The 15,852-nt window shown below is 37.8% G+C and overlaps 2 protein-coding genes and 1 long non-coding RNA gene across 3 annotated transcripts in view; 2 read left to right on the forward strand and 1 right to left on the reverse strand.

The window, feature by feature from the left end:
- The window catches only part of LOC137408389 (uncharacterized), a 42,262-nt gene extending 27,295 nt beyond the window's left edge, over positions 1 to 14,967 (reverse strand). The window contains exon 1 of the mRNA XM_068094902.1: positions 14,896 to 14,967. The gene's annotated coding sequence lies outside the window, so the exon portion shown is untranslated. The remainder of the gene's footprint in view (positions 1 to 14,895) is intronic.
- Positions 10,926 to 13,358, forward strand: LOC137408687 (uncharacterized). The gene is made up of 3 exons (XR_010980113.1): positions 10,926 to 11,037; positions 12,379 to 12,498; positions 13,136 to 13,358. It is a non-coding gene; the product is annotated as an uncharacterized lncRNA (long non-coding RNA).
- Positions 14,968 to 15,149: 182 nt separating the features above from the next.
- LOC137408870 (eukaryotic translation initiation factor 4 gamma 3-like) overlaps positions 15,150 to 15,852 on the forward strand; it is a 69,625-nt gene continuing 68,922 nt past the window's right edge. The window contains exons 1-2 of the mRNA XM_068095458.1: positions 15,150 to 15,160; positions 15,299 to 15,395. The gene's annotated coding sequence lies outside the window, so the exon portion shown is untranslated. The remainder of the gene's footprint in view (positions 15,161 to 15,298; positions 15,396 to 15,852) is intronic.

Consider the following 15,852-nt stretch of genomic DNA (forward strand, 5'->3'; position numbering starts at 1 on the left):
ATACCGTAGGGAAGCTACTCCCGGGTCGTACTCGACTGCACAGGAGGTGGCGCTACAGAGCTGGATGCTATTCTAGGCCTAGACCTAGCAATCTCAGACTGAACCTTAAATGATGCAGGTTTACTCCCTGCAACACTTCCTCCAAACCTCGACCAATTGCTGTATAACCTCACTTTTCAAGTCACTACTTGTACTCTCCGCTTTCAAGAACCTGTCTGATTTATTCACCATCTCAGGAGCCCACAATGACTCATTCAACTTCATTAAGCCTACAACTTCATTAAGCCATCTATCTACTCACTTCTCGATCTCTCAACTCGTAAACTGCCACTGTTAGTCAACCTTACTATGTCAGCAGTACTAGTGACCTCAGCATATTTGCTCAATTTCCCAATTTGTTGCAAAGAATACCACTTTTGCTAAGTGCTTGTCTAGCCATTAGGAACTTATGTCACTTAACAAACATACTCTGCTGTCTACCATAATACTCCTGCAAAATCTCCATGAGCCTTTCATAAGTACATAGAATCTACATCATCTACATCGAACCCAGCACCTTTCAACACTTGTCTACCACTGCGTCCACTAGCTCTCAATGACAGCACTAACTTGGCTCTACCTCTCATAATAGGTCTATTACCACCTTCAGCGTAGTAACCTCTCCTTTTAACCGCACTATCAATGCATAAATTCATCTCTTCTACAAATCTTTCCCATGAACCATCACCATGTTCACCAAACACCATCTTTGGATAACTAGACTCCATCATGCCACAATTTGTCTTACACTACAAATGCAATCTACATCTCTCTTATTTTTCGTCTACCACTTCACAAATAATAAATTGTAATTCTCACCTATACCTCTGCAACACCAACACTTCACATCCACAGCTTCATCACTTCACACCTACGACAACTCACCTCCACCACACCTCCCAACCACACATCACCTTACTTCACCTGCACACTCATGAAAGGGCACCGTCAATTGTGAAACTTGCAACACAAGCAGTACCTGCACTTTTTCGTTAACGATTTCAAGAAAAAAATTCGAACTTTTGTCAATTGCACCATGCTGTGTAAATAAATGTACTCACTCGAAGTTGAAGCGAAGAAAAACAATTCGGTTTGTTTACTAACATTTCTACAGATTTCCAACTTTTATACTAACTAATACTGTCTAATACTACCTAATCCACTAGCTTTACCCACCAATTTTACCCACGAGCTTTACTCACCAGTGTTACCCACCAGCTTTATTCACTCACAGCAATTGTCACGACCCCTTGCAACTGTTTTGAGCTTAGACGCCAATATAGCCTGAGCCCAACAAAGCCCATGATACAACTATATACTGCCGAACACTACCCACAACCTTCTAATACTATCTAATCCCTTGACTTTATTCACTCACCGTAATTGCCGCAGCCACCTGAAACTAATTTGAGCGCCGACATCAATATAACCTGAGCGGCACAAATCTCATAATACAACACAAATAAACAACATTTTGGTAGATATAAAACCGTTAGGCCTACTTCTTAAGGCAAATCGCAAACAAGACACCTTCCTATCTAGCTTTTAACCGTAAGTAGTATTATAACAGTTCTGTGTCAGGATGGCCTTGTAGTAGCGCCTTTGACTTTCAACCATGAGGTTGGAGGTTCGAGTACTGCTTAATGCCAATCTGACAAAAAGCTCACAGCAAGCTTTCAACCCTAAACTGCTGGGTCTTTCGGATCTGGACCATAGCTTGGAGGCCCCATGTAAAACACTGACAACATGGGTTTGTTAAAGATCCATGTCAAAGGATGCCCCTCTGTCCTTCACACACTGGACAAGTGAACTGGCTAGTGTAATAAAAAAAGCGGATGATAAGTACGACACTGAGTTTCCACCATTGTCGTCACAGAACAAAACCCTTAAAGGTTGACTTGCAACAAAATCCACATTACAGTCATTTGGTATCAAAAGATTCGCCATGTCTTACTCTGTTGTGTGGTAGGTGCCAAATATGTGGAAATGTGATTAAAAGCTCTTAAAAGCTCAAAAACAAATAGCCCCGTAGATTGGAATCTCTTGATTTCTATGACGTATCCGCGGATTTTGGTTATTGTCTTGTCACGTGACGTTCTCGTGTGAATTGAAAGGCTAATACAAAGCTCAATATCAAACTTATCATAGCAATAGTTTAGGACAAACACTTCGGGTTTTACCTAAGACCCAGTATCAAATATAGATGCTCGCTACTTTACAGTTTCAGCTTGGCCATTCCGTCCGACAGTTCAACATACGTGTACATGTCCGAGTTGCGATCATAAAAAAGGTCAAATTTTGAAGAGTTAAGACCCTGGCGTTTCGAGCCTGAAGCTCTATCTGAAGAAGATCCTCAACAGAATCAAACCTCCCAGCAAGTAAGCACCGCCACTAGCCAGCTCTTATGTGCCAAGCTAGCTAGTAGTAATAGTTTTAGCTTGAGAGTGATAGAACGAATATTATTATATACATTTAATATGATTTTAATGATGATAATGATCGCTTCATATTGCGAAAAAATAATTACAGATTTTTCTCGAATGACAACATTAACAATTTTTATTATTTAAATCTAGTGCTGCACTGATATACTGTTGGATAACATCGACCTGATGTATTAGCTATGGTTGCATTGACATATCTGTTCATTTCTTTAGGAGCTAATACCACCGGCTACAGAGTGGTGTGTCTGCAAGCGCTGTCAAGACATGCCATCTCTTCCTGAATGTTTGTGCTGCCATGATGCTGAGTTTTTGCATTGTCTCCATGACCGCGGGGAGCATGAACGCCTGTGTATGCATCTTGGTGTGGACGAGCTTGTAGCGCCTGCACCCCTTGAGTTGGGGTGGAATAATTACCTGCGACATCATAGTGAGTTGGATTTTCATTTAATGCCAACAACACCAAAGCTATGCTAATGTGTCAAGCATTATCTACAATTCTTGTGTTACACATTTAATGCATCGGTTGAACACACATATTTTGAACTCGTCGAACACAAGGAGAACTGTTATATTTGGATTGTACACTTACTACAGTAGAGAGTGTATTAGTTTTATAATTTTATTATATAAAGATCGAGATTATTTTGATGATCAGCAATTATTGTTTTTCAATAATTGTTTTGGTAGATAATCTATTCCCAGTTGGAGAGCCATCGCCAAATGCTCGGAAAAGGTTGTGTGCATACCGTAATCTTGTGTTTTGGCTAATGCCGCAAATCTTGTTTGCAAGTCTGCAAACTCTTCTTCATCATCCGTTGATGGGAAAAGAACCCGAATCTTAGACACCAAGCAGGCAGGTAGAGGCCGTCGCTCACCGCGACGAATTTGCGGCATAAGCCAAAACACAAGCTTGCGGTATGCACACAACCCTTGTAACAACATCCGTTGTAATGGACCTCACTCTCAGACCGTGGGAAATTAGATCGGACTGGCATCGCTTGAAGACTTCCAGCTCCATGGCGTTAGAGCTGGTGGTCTCGGTTGACTGCAAAGTAAAGAAAGTTACGACCAACAATCACTTTCACATTATTTGAATGAATTATTTAGCTAGATCAGCAACTTCATGTTTATGTATTGATAACTACTAAAAAAATTGGGTTTTTGTCAGGCTGTGAAGTAAAAACTGTCAAAGTTTTACCTTGACAAGATGGCTGCTGACTATTAAACCGCAGCTCTGATCCATCATAGTGTAGGCCCAGTATGGTGCGCAATGCCCCGGACTATCGCATCTACCGTCACCTGCCAAATCAAGCTCCCAATCGATTGCTGCCATCAATCCCTCGTTATGCAGGGTGTACTGCTCAGCAATACACTGTAAAATATTGTAAAACTTCATTATTCTCCTATATTAATTTGTATCATTATCATTAGTCTAAGAATGTAGAATCCTCTTCCCCCTTTTTGTGCTATATTATGATGAAGAATCAGAATTTTAAATTATAATATATTTCGCTTGAAGGATGACATATTTTCATTTCAAGAAAAAAATTGTTTCTAAATGTCGTTATTCAATTAGTGTGCCAAGCATTACTCACATTTTCCAAGTTTATGGGTAAATATTAACACTCACACCATGTAAGTATTCTCCATAGATATATAAACCTAGATTGGCCAATAGGGAAAAAGCCTGTCAGACTTAAATAGCATGACGTAACGTCATTGTATTGTACCTCACGCTTGACTGCACTGCTGGTAACAATGAAGCTTATGAGAATTTGACAAAATCACATTTATTTTCACATAAAAACCTTCTTGGATACATAATCCAGTAAACTAAAGCAATTCTGTGATAATATCTGATAACCACCTTAGATTAAAACTATAAAAGCTATGAATTGTTGCGAACAAGTCATTAGCCATCAGGGCTTTATTTGCCACCTTCTCCTATCCCCATTCTCTCTTTTCCCCTTCTCCAAAGAAGAAGTGAGAAGGGGAAAAGAGAGAAGGGAGAAAGGAGAGGAGGGTAAATAGCCCACCCACTCAAAGATCCAGACACTGGCTAGGTGAATAGACTAATATCATGCTGAACTAAGCATGACGAAATATGATGAGCCTGTGAAGTTTTGATCTGATCAGGGATATGGAACCAATGGCTTTCTTAGCTAGAGCTAGAACAAGACCAAGGAATGCAGGGTCGGACCAGACTCGGGGTCAGCAATGAGGGCCAAGATCGGGTCGGACCGGGTCAGCACGATTTTTTATTCATTCAAGGTTAGGAGATAGTTCTATTACAGCCTAATGTTGTTACCTCAATAAACTGAGATAGAAGAAACCCTTATCACACCAATCATTATATTTTGTGGCTTGGTTTATAGATGCAATCTACAATTTATGGCTAGAGATTGGTGGATCAATGCTATTCAATGGGTGATAGATTAATGGCATGATTTGGCTAGTGTTTTTATTACAAATTATATTTTCAACTGCTGTTATAATCAACAAGAGATTAGTTAAGAAATACTTTACAAATATAGAAATAGATAACCCAGCATAGTGGAAAGCAAAAATCCATCACTTCCCTAAAACTTCTGGTATTAGTGAAAAAAACTAAAAATAAAATAAATTTGCTGGATTGAAGGTTTTTAGACGCGCTTTTAAATTCCTCAGGATACCCTCGTTGTAAATGCCTCAATAGTATTGAGGTGGATCGTTCTTTGTAGCTTAAAGGTTGACTTGCAACAAAATTCACATTACAGTTATTTGGTATCAAAATATTCACCATGTTTTACTCTGTTGTGTTGTAGGTGCCAAATACGTGGAAAAATGATTACAAGCATTTAAAAGCTCAAAAACGAAAAGCCGCGGTAGATTGGAATCTCTTTATTTCGATGACGTAGGCATTACAGTTTGGTTATCGTCTTGTCACATGATGTTCTCACGTGAATTGAAAAGCCAATAAAAAGCTCAATATAAAACTTATCGTAGCACTAGTTTATGACAAACACTTTAGGTTTTACCGAATACCCCGTATCAAATATAGATGCTCGCTACTTTACAGTTTTGTTTCGGCATTATTCATCGTCAAGTCGTCATCTGATCGCATGACCCAATACTTCGAAAATAATTTTTGCAGCATTTTTCGATTATCACAGGTGACCAACAGGCTCGTCATGATTATCAGACAATGATATGTACTCCTTCGAGCAAAGGTTAAAAAGTTCAACAATTTTTTACGGTAAGTTATAAGATATCAGTGCTAAAAGTGACAGCATTACAATGACGATAAAACAGACGCGTAAGAACAATAGACATGGTTTTATTGAATGCGTGATGTATATTTATAAAAATATTTTGACGAATGAGGTTGCATGAAAGTGTAAACAGAAACCATCCTCTAACAACTACGTCCTATTTGAGCCGTTTGGGAAAGCGAATCCAAACTACGGCAGTCTCGTGTGGCTGCGATTAACCGTTCGTTTTTTAACTTTTAAGAGCTTGTAATCACATTTCCACATATTTGGCACCTACAACACAACAGAGTAAGACATGGTGAATCTTTTGATACCAAATAACTGTAATGTGAATTTTATTGCAAGTCAACCTTTAAACAATAGCATGATGTTGAACCCCAGCAACTTCTCCATGGTAGCACTTAGTGCTACCAATCCAGCACTACTAAGCAACACTCTCATCGCATTTTCACTGTGGTTGCAAACCTCAATCCCCACAGGCGAAGACAAAGTAAGCCACCACGATTCTTAACTGTGATTAGGGAATTCGTTGCTTGGTTTACATCATAGTTGGTAACATCTACGATGCTAGTGATACAATCATTACATTTCAGCTTTGGTGACCTAGCCAGCTACATAGCCAGCTGTAAAATAATCATTCTGTCTCATTTTTGACTTAAGACATACTTGCATACTCATCATATTTAGTCATGTTTAGTTCAGCATGATATTAGTCTATTTACCTAGCCAGGGTCTGACTCTTTGACTGGGTGGGCTATTTGCACCGCCTCTCCTTTCCCCCTTCTCTTTTTTCCCCTTCTCACTTCTTTGGAGAAGGGGAAAAGAGAGAATGGGGATAGGAGAGGGTGGTAAATAAAGCCCTGATGGCTCATGATTTGTGTGCAACAATTCATAGCTTTTATAGTTTTAATCTAAGGTGGTTATCAGATATTATCACAGAATTGCTTTAGTTTACTGGATTATGTATCCAAGAAGGTTTTTATGTGAAAATAAATGTGATTTTGTCAAATTCTCCTCATAAGCTTCATTGTTACCAGCAGTGCAGTCAAGCGTGAGGTACAATACAATGACGTTACGTCATGCTATTTAAGTCTGACAAGGCAACCGATAGGAATAGCTATTATTTGCCAATCTAGGTTTATATATCTATGGTATTCTCTTTGTTGGTAGAGGCAAACGCTGTGGCTTGGTATCGCGATGTTCAGGAGCAACAGAAAACGGAGGTTCTGCGTAAGGCATCCGCCAGAAAAGAGTGATGCAGCTGCCAGCAGAGGGTTGATGACGTGAGCTCTGTTCACCCTGGCAGTTGTTTCCCAAGTGTACGATTGGTGACAGGAGGCGCGTGTAACCTTGAACTCTACCCATCCGCCTTCTCTCACCATCGTGAATGAGCAGGGGAGGGTGCAGGCGTGACAGTGAAATAGTTGCTGGAGTGCTGTCACACTATTATTTTCTCCTCTTTGAAGGAGGATTCGGGTCTGAAATCACAACACACTAGTTGACTTGCAATAAGATTTGTACAACATCATTTCCTGTTATTATATCATATTTGCTTGATCAGAATAAGAATAAATATATAGCCATGCAATTATGACACAGATTTTACAAAACCTTATCAGAATCCATGATATTGTAAATATAAAATGTGAGTAATAACTCTATGGATATTTTTTATATTTTGTCAAGTTTGGTTAAGTTCAGCTCTATCTTACATGTAATTGGAGAGCGTTTGACGCTAGCCAACATAGCGCTCAAACTCTTCCCAGTCTTCAGTGGTTGGCACAAACTCTTCATCTAATACTAATAATAATCTAATAATATTAATATGCTATTAACGATGATACCAGAAAATGACAATAACTATTTTATATAACATATCTATAAGTGAGTAGGGTTAAGAAATTTGGCGAAATTAATTGTGAAACTTGTAACATTATTTTATCAATTACAGTACAGATTAATATATTACGTTTTACAGATAGATATGTAGTATGAATTAGTTTTGTTATTATAATAAAAATAATACACGTAATTAAAAAGATAAAATACTAATAATATCATATTACAATTAAATGACATTAATATTGTAATATTAAATATAGATTAATACAGTAGTATTAAGAGAATACTAGAAAATAACCCGAGTTACTACTACTAATACAAGTGGTTCATAAAATAAATTACTCACGTGCTTTGGTGACATGTAGAGTATGCAAACAGGTTAGAAAACATGTCGTCTTTGAAATGGCGAAAACAAAGGTAAGAGTAAGCAGGCGAATAAATAAAGTTTGTCACATCCAGCTTCACCCAAATGCTCCACGCCCGGTGAAGGTCTGGTCTTTTCTCTGCTCTTGGCCAAGAAAAAAGGTGCTTCTCAGCTTGCCAGCTGCACAAACACGATGTAGCGCGTTAGAGATTATGACGAATTGAAATTAACAAGTTTAATACGAGAAAGCTTATCTGTTATTTGCGATAGATCAAACTTGAACTGAAACTAATATTATCTGATCATGTGACTTACAATTCCCACCATATGGCGCGAACAACTTCTACAGCATTTTTCGACCATCATAGCGGACCAAAAGACTCATCATTTTTATCAAAGGATGATATGCAATCGTTCAAGCTAAGTTTAAAAAATTAAACATATCTTTATGCTATGTTTTGAGATATCACTGCTCAAAGTTGCAGCATTACGATGCCGATAAAATAAACGCGAAAGAACAATAGACATGGTTTTTATTGCAAGCGTGAAGTGTATTTGTGAAAATGGTTCGACGAATAAGGATGCATGAAAGTGTAAACATAAACCATCTCCCACACATACGTCACATTTTAGCCGTTTTGGAAAACGAATCCAAACTAGGGCGGTCTCATGTCGCTGCAATTTTCTGTTCGTTTTTGAGCTTTTCAGAGCTTTTAATCACATTCCCACATATTTGGCATCTACTACACAAAAGAGTAAGACATGGCGAATCTTTTGATACCAAATAACTGTAATGTGAATTTTATTGCATGTCAACCTTTAAAGTGGAAATGATGGCCCTGAAAAGGGCCGAGGTGGTTGGTGGGACTACTGGCACTCAGAAATCGATTTTGACTGGTGAGTCCAGTAGCCCGAGAGGGTCACTGTCGTCCCCGATTTGGTCTACCGGTGGGCGAACGATCCTGGACTCCACTTCATGCCGTGGAGTAGGACAAGCGTCACGGGCTGGCCTCCAGTACGGCTGTCGGTCCTGCCGTGGCTTTGTGTGGCGTTGCCCTCGGTGATGATGTTGGCGACGGGGTGAACACGCCCTCGGTCTCTGGGGTTCAGTCTGGATAGACTGTGTTCTTCGGTGCTCAGCAGAGATGTGCGCTTGCAGGAGAGGCTGGGTGGTGAACACCTTATCACAAGAGGAGCAGCGGTGTCTGTGTACAAGAGCCTCTGTAGGTCACGCTCCTTGTTGAAAGAAAAATTGCAAAAAGTACACGAGTGCTTCATGCTTGTAAAAGTGAATGAACTGTCAATCAGTGTGTGCCGTATTTATAGACAGTCAGCATGCGTAAGAGAGTTGATGACGTCTTTTCTAAGCCTATAATCCAGCAGCTTCAAATTGCTGACTCAATGGATCTATATTACGTTCGTCGCAATTCAGACAAATTTGAATAGTCATTTATAAGGTGCACGCTTTACACTTGTCCAATGTAGAATATATGTATGTGTTATACTAGCAATTTTTTATGTTAATCATTTATTACCATATTGTTCTAAAATTTGCATGTTACTATACAAAACACAAAAAAATTAGTAATACTCGTATTGCATGATTAATTAGTGACAAATGTTATCATTTTTGTATTCGAAATATGTTATTGTGGAATTGGTTGACCTGATTACTGTGCAGCCAATCAATTGTAGATTTTTTTGTGGGATTGCTATATAACCTGTCAGTTTTGTCATTGCTGGTGTGTTACTGCTTGGTACTGAGAGATATAACACCAATAAAGATACCGCGTTCTTTACAATAAGCTCTGCTTGATTTTCAAAAGCAAATAGTGTATAAAATTCTTGTCACTGTTTTTGACTTAAGCATTGTGATATTAGCTAGCGTATCATAGCTGCATTCACTATAAGTGCTATTGACCGAACATCAAGAATTATTGCGCTTGGCTTGCTAGGGTGTATTAGTTGAGAAAAGACACCATCGAGTCTGCTTATCGGCTCACTCTCAAGTCTGTTATCGGCTCACCATCAAGTCTGTTTATCGGCTCACCCACGAGTCTGTTATCGGCTCACCATCGAGTCTGTTTATCGGCTCACTCTCGAGTCTGTTTATTGGCTCACCCACGAGTCTGTTATCGGCTCACCCGCGAGTCTGTTCATCGGCTCACTCTCGAGTCTGTTTATCGGCTCACCCACGAGTCTGTTTATCGGCTCACTCTCGAGTCTGTTTATCGGCTCACCCGCGAGTCTGTTTATCGGCTCACCCGCAAGTCTGTTTATCGGCTCACCCGCGAGTCTGTTTATCGGTTCACCCGCGAGTCTGTTTATCGGTTCACCCGCAAGTCTGTTTATCGGCTCACCATCAAGTCTGTTTATCGGCTCACCCACGAGTCTGCTTATCGGCTCACCCGCGAGTCTGTTTATCGGCTCACCCACGAGTCTGTTTATCGGCTCACCCACGAGTCTGTTTATCGGCTCACCATCGAGTCTGTTTATTGGCTCACCATCGAGTCTGTTTAGCGGCTCACCCACGAGTCTGTTTATCGACTCATTGAGTTAACGTGAATTCGCTCTTGAGTTAGAAATTGTCTATCCTTGTCGAGTAGAATTTACTTCACTACCTGGCTCTGTCATACTGGACGTGTTGCACTAGCATCCTTTCAGGTTAATCTGGCAGTTCCAGAAGTGGTAGATACTGAGAACTGGATCACCTCGTCTCTACCATACTGCTCAACCCAAGCATGCATCGCTAAAATGCACGTCATTGTCGAAAGACAGCCGGTATTATAACGTTACTTTAAATGAATGCGTTTTTTGCCATGCGAACTAAAATACACATCGTTGATCTAAAGAGTTGGTTAGTGGCACCTTATATTGAATATATACCCTAACGAAAAAACTTAAAAAAACCCATAAGCCACCAGATCACAAATGGGGTTACAGAGATTACGCCTACAAGAGGATTCGGCTACAAGAGGTTTCGCCTACACTTCCTAGAGGTTACGTCTACACTTCCTGGAGGTTACGTCTACACTTCCTGGAGATTACGTCTACAGTTATGGAGATGGTGCATACCATTGATTGTTTAAGAAAAAATGTAAGAAAAATGGTAAAAAGTAATGCAATAATAGTGTTTTCACTTAACATTGATTGAAAAACATACTATTGATTAAAGTCATCTATCAATCAGAGCGAAAATCGTGGAAGTGTAAAATAAAAACAATTTAATATCTCCTTTCCTTTCTTGGCTTTCTTAACGATCACTACCACTGCTACTATTACTACTGGTGGCTGTTCGGAGCCACAAGAACGCTAAGATGTGTGCTTAAAATCTCAAAGCTTTGATAGATGCTTTGAGTCTGATAAAATCATCACCACCTTAGGGTGGTAGTACCATTCGTTGTACTACGAATTATTATTTATTGATAGTTTGTAATTAATTAATAGTCTGCAACTAACGGTGAACTAGTATTAATAATTCGATATATTGGGCATTGGTCTGTCTGCTTATAGTAATTTAATAGTCAAACGAGTGTGGGTAAATGAGTGAGGCAAAATAATATGATTATTTGCGAATAAATAACAAAAAAATAAATAGTTGTTTTATAACTAAATTGTTCCATTCTTCTGGTCACTTTTAATGTTTTACGCATTGCTTTGTTTTAGCTTGCTTTGTAAAACATTGTTTTAGCAATGTCTTATGCATTGCTAATATATACATAGTAGTAGTAATATTATATCTTTGGTATATTATACCATATACATAATATATATTACATATAATTATGTAGTGGTTTTATTATTTTGTGTTGCAAGCAAGGTTGATTGATCGAAAGGTTGAATCATGAGTTAAAACTGTTTGTCTTGGGATGGCTAATTGTGATAAGTAACATTACATTAAAAATTTCATCCTCTGAGCAGTACAATTAGTCTAAAACTGTAAATTATGAAACGCCAATACCGTGTAGCAGGCTGTACGCTACCATTTTCCATGTATGTAGCTTTGTACGCAACATCTAAATTACAAGTCCCAGGTAGCGAATGGGACCAATGTCAATATTGGTATATTGATATTGGTCCTGATCAATAAGTCAATATCACCACCCAAAATTTTACTAAAAACATTATGACAAAGTTTAACTCATCTGTCTTTCAAGGTTTCAAAATAATTAATTTCTCATAGTTGAAGAAAACTAACTCTGTTTTTTTGTCTATACAAAAATCTCAGTGCAGCGTTTTGAGTTCACTTTAGTAAAGTAATATCCTTTGTAAGGTAAAGGTCCCAAACCATGCAGCCATACTCAGGACCAGGTCTAACTCGTGAAGTATCAGCTATCTTTCTTGTCTTTTGATCTGCATCTTTCAGAACCATTGTAAGCATGCCGATTAATTGCTCTTCCTCGGATTCAATTTTAAAAATATGTTGATTAAATTTCAGATCATTCTGCAACTCTACCACAAAATAAGGATTAGAAGTCACACTTTGAAGATGGTGATCATATAAGATGAGAAAGTTATTTGTATCCATCGGCAAAGACAACTTGCCAATAGAGAGATGGTAATACTTTTGTGGATTCAATTTCATGTGCCAAATTTTGGCTCAAGATTCAAGAGAGCATAAATCTTGTTGCAGCATGGGAGCTTTGTCTTGTGTAGCTGTTGAGGCTTTGTGTTATCAGCTAAGTTGTCAGTTCATCTTCGGCCACTTTCTTGGCACTCGCATGGAGTCTCTTAATACCTCGTCTCTTAGCCTACCAAGCATCATTTTATGCAATATGTAGCAGGCACAAAAATAGCTCTAGACTCTCTCAACAAGCGGTTTGGGAGTTGTCTGTTAGAGTTTTGCTGTTGTTGAACACACGACTCCTTTTTTAAAGCTAGTCTAAACAGGCTAAACTAGCTCATACAATGATTAGCAGGGCTTTTGGCTCACAAAAATGAAGCAAAAGTTTAATCATTGTATTACTGTTTGAACATTTTAGAATATTATACCTATAACCTAGCTTAAGTTGATTTGTTCTGTATCTTGCAAAAATCTTGCAAAATCTTGCATTTGTTTTCTGTGCAAATTTTCTTATCCGCTCAGTGTTGGGTTTCTGATGTATCGAGGTAGAGAAAGTAAATTGCATTATCATACTTTCTAATATTCTCAAAAAACATATTGCTTTTTCATGACCTTCTACTCTACTTTGTAGAACATTGAAAGTCGATTGAGAAAGAATGATGACAGTCAGAAGATAGGGTGATATGACGATACATACGTTATTGAACAAATACTAGTACAAGTACAGATCCTACCATTTTAAGATGTATCACTGACATGATGGTGCTTATATGTGATGAATGAGAAAATGGAGCAAATAAATCTGTAACTGGATGTTTGTATTTTTTTGCAGAATAAATCCTAAACTTATAATCTATCTATTGATTCAATTGATGAAATAGGAAAACTTCAGCAAGTAAAAATACTGCAAGAATGTGTACTTAGCATATGAACTGTTGTGTGTACAAAAGTAACCCAATTCTTCCAAATTATACAAAAGTGAGTAATTTTGTATAAGTCTAAATGATATTCACTTCGAAATAGTCTTTTAATGTATGCTTATTATATAGCAAAGCTAAAGAGAAGGAGCAGTTATAGTAGCCATGCGAGGAGATTGAGAAATGGGTTTTTACTTCATTTCAAAGATATTTATTACAGCATTACAATGTGGTTGAAGCTATGGCCACTTTAGCATAATTTTATCAAACGTGCTTAATTGTTTTGTGGTCTTTTTGTTAATTTAGAGTTGGCTCCTTTATATGTCATATTTTTTCTTGCTAAAACTATATTGTTTAGTAAATAATTTCTTTTTTATCAAAGTGAAATAACAGGTTATATGCAGAAAAATCAAATTTTTATGAGAGCCTTCTTTTGCTCATTTATGATGGATGACACTATTGTAAATCATATAACTTGTATTTGTAATTTACTCTGTATATATGCATATGTACCCAAGGGTGATCTCAACCGGCTGTGAGGGAGGCTCCATGTAAAAGTGAAACATAATGGTATGCAATAGGAGATAAAAAACAACTCCAAAGTTATGAAATGATGTATTGACCAACAACCATTGATCACTTTTAGTGATGGGCTGTTGATAACATAGAAATACTCAGTTATTGACATGTGTCTGTATGTATAAGAGTAACAACTTCAAAAATACATACGCTTGTTTTTTGCTTAATTAAATCAATAAAAATGTGGTTTTAACATCAATAACACGGTTTGTTGCAAATAAACGACTGTTAAATCACCATGGTTCCCAATAATCAACTCGAATTAAATTTATATATTTGCAAGGATTTGATATATGGATGATTATAGGATTTGATATAAAAAATAATTTACATAATAAAATACATCAACACACGTTCATAACATGCATTCATCGTGCCATTCGTAATTTTCTGCATCACAATTCACAGAATTAAAGTAGGGGCAATATCCTAGATCGTAGGCATAGTCTATCAGCTTGTAGACGTAATCTCCTGTAGGCAAAATCACTTGTAGACGTAATCTCCTGTAGGCAAAATCACTTGTAGGCGTAATCTCCTGTAGGCAAAATCACTTGTAGGCGTAATCTCTGGCACCCCACAAATGTATAAATAATTGTGATAGAATTCTTGGTGGGAAGATTGTGGTGAAAGTGGGAGATGATTAAAGAAATTGTGACCTAATATAAGAACGGCCATCCCGTATTACTTGTTAGTATTTCTATAATTTGCTTTACATTACGTAAGCTTGTTACAACACGCTTTTTCTAGCTTTAATGACAAGATAAATTATTGGCAGAAACAAATTGTTAATTTGCCTTGGTTTTCTTGAACTTGACAAACTGGCCAACTCCGAGAGTCATAAGCAAAATAAATGAATGCAAACAACAAATGATGGTAGTTTCCGTGATGCGCTCACTTTTGTTATAGAGCCTCAAAACACTTTTTGAATGTCGGTTAACAAGGACATCTTCAAAGAGTACGAATGCGCTCAGACTTCTTTCACGCACATGCTTCGCAAACGTAGTTTAATTCTTAGCAGTCGTTACGGTGTTTCAGGTATGGGCGCATAATTGATCGCACACTAATTTTGAACTAATATTTTTCCTTATTGGTCAAGGACTTTTACACGGAACCAACCGAGCATCGTCGTGTCACACCGAAGCTGTCCCATAGAGATACTGGTAAGTAAAAATGTGACTTCTCCATTGCTATCCTTGAAATCCTCGATGGCTACCGCATCTGTAAGTTATTTGAGGCCCTGCATCGTTAAATATGGTCGTGGGATATCATTTTATCGGATTATATTATGACTATTGTAGGGACAAGCGATGGATTGTTATCAATAAGAGTCCATTTGAGGGCAGCTGTGAAAGTTTTCCTATTTCAGGAATACCCAGATACATTTCCAAGGAGAAAGTAAGACATTGCTTTAAATTTCTTTAGTTTAAAAATAAGTCATTTTGGTGGTGAGTTTCTACGGATCTCATACTAATACTTATACTAAAACAGCATTAAACTCACCATTTTATGCGTACTATCTTAAACATGAGAGTCAGCAACGGATTCGTGTGTAATTCGTTCTTGTATTTAATATCATCTTTTAGAGTGCTATTTGTAAGTAACTTTCTCGTTGATGTAGTCCTGTTTTCTTTTTATGTCAACGAGTTTGTAAAACACCTCGCTGCAAAAGTTTTTACTCTTATAAATGCTTGTCATATAGTCATCTATCTTATCATTGGACTATCTGCAAATTTTATGTCTTGTTCTGGTATTAGATACGTCGGCTGGGAAGTGAGTTTGTTTTTTAGGCTTACGAGGTCGTAAAAGTACAGTAATCAGTTTTTATATATAAATCTCATTGGTTACCTCCCAA

The sequence above is a fragment of the Watersipora subatra genome, chromosome 11 (assembly GCF_963576615.1).
Source record: "Watersipora subatra chromosome 11, tzWatSuba1.1, whole genome shotgun sequence".
In the NCBI taxonomy this organism is placed as follows: Eukaryota; Metazoa; Bryozoa; class Gymnolaemata; order Cheilostomatida; family Watersiporidae; genus Watersipora; species Watersipora subatra.